Here is an 8,723-nt window from a genome sequence, read left to right as displayed (position 1 = left end):
TAACTTGGAATAATATCAAAGTAACGTAACTCAAACCCGTAAATACGAAAGCAAGGCACGGCCCGTTCGTCTAATAGACATTAGTACGGTGTAGGTTATCGTGTAGCTGACAAGGTTTGAGTACGAGCACAGGAGACACAATACCGGGAGTTCCTGTCCCCCTTTTCTTTTAACGGTTTTCAGTTTTATACTTCGGGGGTGGAATACATGTTACAATTATTACAGACATTTTTATACATGGTATGGTTAGCTTAAGGATGGTTACTACTTAGATCATGTGAGTGGTGGGTACAACACTTAAGGCCATTAATCCTCGTCGTAGGACCGAGGGACATGAGTGATAGATCTATTTGGGTGTAGCGAGCCCACACCCATGAGGCCAGGGTGGCCCATAGTGGTGACTATGTCTTCCATCCGGAAGCCCGGTGCAACTCCGCTAGGTAGAGTTTTCCTGCATCACTTCACACATACCAGTGGCTTTGCAACCCATTGGTGATCTCTTTTTCCTTATTGCTACATACCAGGGACTTTCATACAGACATACTTTAACGGTTTATACTTATACATGAACTCGCTCAACTTTTGTTGATTTTTTTCAAACTACATGTATTTCAGGGAATTGATCGAATCTGGCAAGTGTCTGCATGTGTGTCAAGCTGCGTACTAAATAAAGATGTCATCCAGGGTTGTAGGGTTTGGGAGGTGTAACCCTTTCCTGGATGGGTCACACGTCTCCAAACCTCGTTTTATTTAAAGTCTTTTGTTGAGTCTTTGAGAACTCATTTTAAACAAGTCATGGTTGTAACTTATTTTGGGTCGATGTTTCAGGACAAGCATGTTATGGTATTTTCCAAACTATATTAATGGATGAACATCTTGTATTTTTGTCATATAGCATTGTTATGATTGTTGCTATGGTATTAAGAAGTCACACCAAAATAATCCACGCTTCCGCAAAAGCCAGGGTGTGACAGAAATGTCTTATTTCTAAAACGCAATAGCCTAAAAACACAAAAGAAAGTGTACTTTCTAAAACGCAATGGACTGAAAACACATAAAAATGCGTTTTACCTAAAACGCAACGCACCAAAAACACAAAGAAATGTCTTATTTCTAAAACGCAATTGCCAGAAAACACTTAAAATGACTGTTTTCTAAAACGCAATGGACTGAAAACACATAAAAATGTGTTTTACCTAAAACGCAATGCACCAAAAACACAAAGAAATGTCTTATTTCTAAAATGCAATTGCCAGAAAACACTTAAAATGTCTGTTTTCTAAAACGCAATGGACTGAAAACACATAAAAATGTGTTTTACCTAAAACGCAATGCACCAAAAATAAAGAAATGTCTTATTTTATAAAACGCAATGGCCAGAAAACACTTAAAAATGTCTCATTTCTAAAACGCAATGGTATAAAAAAACAAAAGAAAGTGTTCTCTCTAAAACGCAATGGACTGAAAACACCTAAAAATGTGTTTTACCTAAAACGCAATGACTAAAAACACTTCAAAAATGTGTTTTTCTAAAACGCAATGGCTAGAAAACACATAAAAATGTCTTAGTTCTAAAACGCAATTGCCTAAAAGCACCAAAGAAATTGTTTTCTCTCTAAAACGCATTGAACCAGGACAATAGTTTTGTCTGTGAATTGTCTGAACCAGGAAGTAGGAGATCAAAAGATTGTCTACGAATGCAACTCAACCCCATCCAGGCGCTCTGCCCATTGGACCCCGCCAGGGGCTGCAGCCCCTGGGGCCATGCTACCAGGGGCGCTGCCCCCGGACCCCCGCCAAGATCGTAAAACGCAATGACTAAATCAAAAGCCCAGATAATAAAAATGAAATTAAAGAATTTCTTACATGGATCGAAGTCGGTTTCTTCAACGATTGACGAAATTTGAATGATTGAAACACTTATCAGAGATCGAATCGAACGGATCGAGTGATTATCTTCAAAATCACCGGGAAAACGAGATTTTGTATGAAATTAAACTGGGTTTTCTTCAAAAAAAAAGCTGATTAACACGTTGATCGGGTGTTTGAATCATTGATTGGTGACGAAAATCGCACTATAATGTAGTGATTATTGAGATAGAAAGTGAAGAAATGGTTGAAGATGGTGGGTTTTGAAAATGGTGGGTTTTGATGTTACTAGGAAGAAGAAGGAAGAAGAAAATGATAAGATTAACTAAAATACCCTTCCTCTTTATTTTAAATTTAGCCACATGTCATAATTCTATTGTTTCCTATACTTCCTAGCCAAAATAAACTTCCTATTTGATCATCACCCTGTATAATATAATGTATAATGTATAATTATACTACTAGGTTAGAGCCCGCGTATACACGCGGTTTAACAAATGAAAACGCTATAAAACTTTACATTATAATTAATTGCAATAAAATATTAACTTAAATCAGGGTCGTCTCCGGAAATCAAAAAAAAAAAAAAAACTTTGGCCATATGCAAGATAAAAAAAAACTTTGGGCCCTATTCGAAAATCTTCGTTTAATATAAACTCATCAATCACTAAAATTTATGTGGATGTAACTTAAATAGTTATTTTTAGCTAAGTTTAGGAAGTAATTATTAGTTAAAGGGAAAGATACATTTGACAAAATTAAGCATTAAATGTCACTAATAAAAAAATCAAAAAATAAGGTAAAATAAAGAATTTGGAGATGCCAGGATTAGAACTCACGTCTTCTTGTTGTTTAAACAAGGCATTAACCACTAGTACAAGAGTTCATTTATGTTATCTCTTGATTCAGTGCATATACTATACAAAATTAAAAAGATTTGGGCCCTTAGAGAGTTTGGGCCTTGTGTCGTCGTCCACCCCGCACCCGGCCTGACTTAAATAAGAGATGGTAAAATATAGAATGATAATTAACAAAAAATAGTTTACATATTTCCAAATATTCCATTGTACACAACAAACATTGGAGTATACTATTAGAGTAATAACATAGTTTGTAGATGGAGCATTATTTATTTATTCATTATTATTTTATTTTATTTTTTTTGGAAAGGTCAACATGTGTATCACGTCAACGCAACACGATACTTAATAAAACCTACCACTTTTCACACATTATGCATTCCATCGACCCGATGTGTTTAAAAAGAAAAGGATGTAAGAAACACAAGAAATTATTAGACTGAATCAGAAATTACCTAAAACGTACTTTAATATACAACCCCCAAAATTTCTTTATCTAAAAATTTAGCCAATTTTTCACATACCTATTTACCAAAAATAAAATAAAATTATTTAACCCATTTTGGATTTAACACAAACTAAAATCGCTCATTCACAATAAAAAAGGGCTGAGCATCACAATCTAGCTACTAACTCTAAACTATAGATAAACGAAGTAGTGACAATCTCGACCCAATTAATTATGAATGAATTGTCGATTTGGGTTACTTGTATCTCAAAACCGATCAAACACGGGCCACCAAAAGATTTAGAAAAAAGAGAAGCATATTAAAAGGTTCCTAAAGTCTATATTTGATGTACGTATCCTAAGTCGCTAAAAATGCAGATTATTATATTGGTTTGGAAGAGAGAGGTTTTGAGTTCAAGTCCCACGGATGACAGCTATAAAAAGAAATTAACCATTAAAAAAAGATACATACATACATACATAGATACAGTTAGCACTGGTTGTATAGGATCTCAACCCTTGGTTTATATCTGATACAATAGGGCTCGTACTTCAAATTCTAACATCTGATACTTATACATTTAATATCCAATTAAATGATCAACCTAATAAACAGTTACCCTAAAATTACTAAATATCTAACATTTGAATCGCTTCCACTGTTTCACTCCAGTTGACATTTATTATTGAAGAACAATAAGTCGATTCCGAGTTCATTTAATTTGTTACCTTGTTTCATTTCGAGTTCATTTAAACGTTATCAAATTTCAAGTCGAGTTTAGTAACCAAATTTTCAAAATTCAAATAGAATCCGAACGCAACTTCAAATCTTCAAAATTCAAATGATTCGATTTGAGTATTTGAAATACAATTTATTGAACACATATGAGTGAATCATGTTCCATTTCTACTTTTTTAAACTTCTGTTTTTTTCAGACAAGTTCTAACACTTGGTATACATTGATATTAACGAACTCTAAAATGAACAAAAACCAAAATAAAGTTAAAAAAAAACCAAAAGGTCCTACCGGGAGTCGAACCCAGGTCGCTGGATTCAAAGTCCAGAGTGCTAACCACTACACCATAGAACCACTTCATGTCGGTAGCTTGTTTTAATATACTATAAACCTCACAGAAAAACACCACAACAAACAAGGTAATAGAACCAGAAACAATTAAACTAAATGGAGTTAATGATATAAACAAACTGGAAATGATTCTTTGTTGTGTAGTCAAAATTCACAAGGCACGACACACATACCTTATAAAATACGATCGAGGCAATGAGGCATGCTGGTTTAGTCAGGTGCAAGTGTTCACAAGTGAGCACATGGAGTTCCAAGAAGTTTTTTATTAGTTTTAACCGTTACACTTTTATTATTTAACACTACCATGTGGTGAAAGAGGAGCGAGGGCGTAGAAGAGGGAGGACGAAGAGCAAGAAACCTTGGAAAACAATATATTTTATAAACGATAACGTAATATAATTTATAAATATATCTCTCCAAATATTTAAAAAAATAATATGCAATAAAGTATATAAAAGTACTTTTGATACTACTTCTTCCAAGCCATATTTGTTAAGTCTTTCATAAACCAGAAGGCGATGACTTCAATTAATGAGATCTCTACATTTGAAAACATCTATTTCTCTCTCCTCAAATGTTATATCTATAAATAACCCAAAACACTAACAAACATCTTGAGACCATCAAAATGTTCCTAATTTTGTGTGTATTGTTTGCATATAAAACACACATTGATTGATTTGAGTTGTCGTTTGATAAACTAGCAACAAAACAACAAGAAAGATGTTGGGAGTATTCAAGAATGGAATTGTAAGCCCACCAAAAGAGCTAAAGAGTCCTAACCCTAACCAATCAAATAATCAAAGTACCCCACTTCAAGCTTTCTTATCCTCTCATCAATATAATGCTTCCTCTATCTCTTCGGGGAATAATGCTTCTTTGGCCTATGCCCATTCTTCCCCCTCACTTTTGGCCACACAAAGGTAATACATATTACATCTCTCTCTACATACATACACAAATGCATGCATGCATATTTGTATATATGCGAAGATCATAAGAAATGCAACACGTGTATTATAGGAGAGGGTATACGTGTTTGTATAATTAGGCAACGAGTTAAATGTCATTTTAGTTCATGTGATTTGGGTCAGTTTTCCAGTTTAGTCCAAATGTTTCATTTTTCGTCTGTGGGTCCAAAAAGGTTTCACTGTTGCCATTTTAGTCCACTGGGTTAACTTCATCCATTTTTCTGTTAACGAGAAGGGTAATTCGGTCATTTTATATAGCCGTACATATAAAATGACCGAATTGCCCTTCTCGTTAACATAAAAAATGGATGAAGTTAACCTAGTGGACTAAAATGGTAATGGTGAAACCTTTTTGGACCCACAGACGAAAAATTAAACATTTGGACTAAACTGGCAAAATGATACAAACCACAGGGAATAAAATGGCATTTAACTCTTAGGCAACATATGGTAGGAGTGTGTGAAGCAAAGCTGAACCCTTCAGTATTTTCCGATGGTTAAGATTGAGATGATGGTAGGACCATAAAAAATTAAGTTAAAAATGGTCGAAGGGTAGAAACTAGAAAGTTCAAAGTCAATGGTCGAAGGGTAGAAAGTTCAAAGTCTCTATTGCTGACATTTTTTAGGTTAAATCTGGTTCTGTGGTTCAACCATTGTTTTTTTAGAAAAAAAAAATCAAATAACTTTTATAGACTTTTTTTTAAATATAGATAATAAAATTACAAACTTTATTATCTTTTATTTGGGTATAATATTGATATATTTTCTTTTAACAAAAGAGTAACTTTTCAAAAAAATAAAAATAAATAATATCGGTAACTGATATGACATTGCGTAAGGAATGGCAATGGGCCGGGCTTGGGCCGGGTATTGGTAATCCCAGGCCCGTACCCGGTTGTAATTCTTTGTCTCATACCCGGCCCGTTACCCGTCGGGTATTTTTCGGGTAATTACCCGTCGGGTATCGGGCATACCCACGGGTATCGGGTATACCCGTTAATTTCTTAAAGATACTCGTTGGGACAAATTTGCAATTTTTTACTTTGATATTTATATAATTTACTATTTTAATGACGATAACAAATGAAAATATGATTAACAACTTACATATCATATTCAGACCACATATACTAAGGGGGTGTTTGGGGTTGAGTTTTGAAAATAGATTATGCGTTTTGAATAATCAGAATCAGATAATTAGCTGTAACAAAACGTGCTGCAGAAAGATAGTGTTTGGATTGATTATGTTTGATATCACAACAATCAGATAATCAACATTGTTTGGATTTGATTATGTTGTTTGATATCACAATAATCAGATAATCAACTATTTGAGTGTTTGGTTGTAACAAAACGTGCTGCAGAAAGATAGTGTTTGGATTTGATTATGTTGTTTGATATCACAACAATCAGATAATCAACATTGTTTGGATTTGATTATGTTGTTTGATATCACAATAATCAGATAATCAACTATTTGAGTGTTTGGCAAGTATATATATTTCAAAAAAATAAATAAGTGAAAACGTAAAAAATCAGTTTTTGGATTATCACGTTTTCCTGGAGCAATGGGTGACCTACTTATGGATTATCACGTTTTGAACTCTACAAAACGTAAAAATCACTTTTTATTAATTTTTTACCAAACACTCAAAATAGATTTTTTGCGATTTCAAAACACAATAATCAAATAATCAGGTTGAAAACGCAATCCCAAACACCCCCTAAGCTAAATTAAAAAGATTACTTAATTAAGTAATTTTATCAGGACCACCTAATTGCATAAAATATCCACATAATAAAGGGTGATAGCTTCCATATCTAATATGCATGCTCAAAAATAAGTTATATGTTCAATAAACACTTGCCATATACATATCCACATATGACTATAGTTTATATATATGGAAATCTAGAATATGATATTTTCGGGTAAATGGGCCGGGTATCGGGCAGGTATCACTAAATCCCATACCCGTACCCATACCCGGATTTTTTCTATTTTTAAGCCCATACCCGGCCCATACCCATTGGGCTTCGGGTATACCAGGCCCGTATGTTTCGGGTTTCAGGTATACCCGTCGTGCTTGGGCTTTGTTTGCCATATGTTGCTAATTATGCACATACGTTAGCTAGTTTAAACATATTTGTAGAAAATATTTGAAGTTATCTCTATTTTGTAGGTTGTATTGTAGTGTTGATGACGTCCATTGCATATTCTTGGGTAGTTTGAACAATGTATGTGCTCTTAACAAGCAATATGGGCTAGCCAAAGGAACAAATGAGTCCATGTTTGTGATCCAAGCTTACAAGACCCTTCGAGACCGCAGCCCATTCGGTCCTCAAGGACCTTGAAGGTAGTTTTGGTTTTGTGGTATTTGACTTCAAGGCCAAAAGTGTCTTTATTTCACTTGTAAGTTCTTTTGGAAAGAAAATGAATGAATATATAAATTGCCAACTTAGAAGAAGGGTGTTTTTGACCTTGTATATCAACAGAGTACAGATGGAAGAGTGACACTTTATTGTGATTTCTGATAATTTGGAGGTTATAAAGTCTAGCTGTTCAAAGTCTTTTGCTCCATTCCCAACTGGTATGTAGGGGTACTTATGTCTTTTGCTTAGATGCATAACTTTTGTATTGCGAGAGAATTCAGAATATGTTATGAAGAAATTAGAGGTGGTAATCAACATGATGGGTTGTATATAATGAATCCGATCCGATACATATATTTATTTGTGTTATAAGCATAAATTCTAGCTCGAAAACATTTAAAACATGTAACAAAAGCATGACCCGTGTAAGGGGTTTTTCAAAACTGTGGGTTGACGGGTTCTAAATGGGTTGCAATCATGTTTTAAATTGGTCAGATGGGTTGAAGTTATAACGTTTACATGTTTTTTTTTTAATCACATGTAGACCAACACAACCCAAAACATGACTTTCACGTGTGTGTGTGTGTGTGTATGTATTTATGTATATCAAGTCGTGTAAGGAATATCACCTCTAGAAAAAGTACCAACAATAACAAAGACACGTATATGTGTGTATGTATTTATGTATATATATGTATGCGCATATGCGTTATAGCTTACTAACCATAAATGTGAATGGAATGTAGGTTACTTGGACCATACAGGAGGAGAGTTGATGGATTTTGAACATCCAAAGAACAAAATGAAAGCAATCACAAGGGTTGACAGCGAGGGTGCAGTGTGTGGAGCCGCCTTCAAAGTTGATCTCTTTGCAAAGACCAAAAGCATGCCAAGGGTTGGAAGTCATGCTAATTGGGCTTGGAGTCAAGATGCTTGAATCAATTTTGACTTTTTTTTAATTATATCACAAGTCAGCCATTTCCGTTGACTTCAAACTGCATTTGAAATGGCATCTTCGGTTATCATAATATAATCATCAAGAGTTGTTCATCTGTTCAGTTTTCTTACTTGCATTGCTTGACTTCTAGAGTCAGTTGGATTAGAATACTCAAAC

General features: G+C 34.4%; 1 non-coding gene and 1 pseudogene across 1 annotated transcript; one reads left to right on the top strand and one right to left on the bottom strand.

Moving 5' to 3' along the window:
- Positions 1-4,196: 4,196 nt before the first annotated feature.
- TRNAQ-UUG lies at positions 4,197-4,268 on the bottom strand. The gene has a single exon. It is a non-coding gene; the product is annotated as a tRNA-Gln (tRNA).
- Positions 4,269-4,988: 720 nt separating this feature from the next.
- On the top strand, positions 4,989-8,546 carry LOC110919399 (annotated as a pseudogene).
- The last annotated feature ends 177 nt before the right edge of the window (positions 8,547-8,723 follow it).

Source organism: Helianthus annuus, chromosome 16, assembly GCF_002127325.2.
Source record: "Helianthus annuus cultivar XRQ/B chromosome 16, HanXRQr2.0-SUNRISE, whole genome shotgun sequence".
Classification (NCBI taxonomy): Eukaryota; Viridiplantae; Streptophyta; class Magnoliopsida; order Asterales; family Asteraceae; genus Helianthus; species Helianthus annuus.
This window is presented reverse-complemented; position numbering and strand designations above follow the sequence as displayed.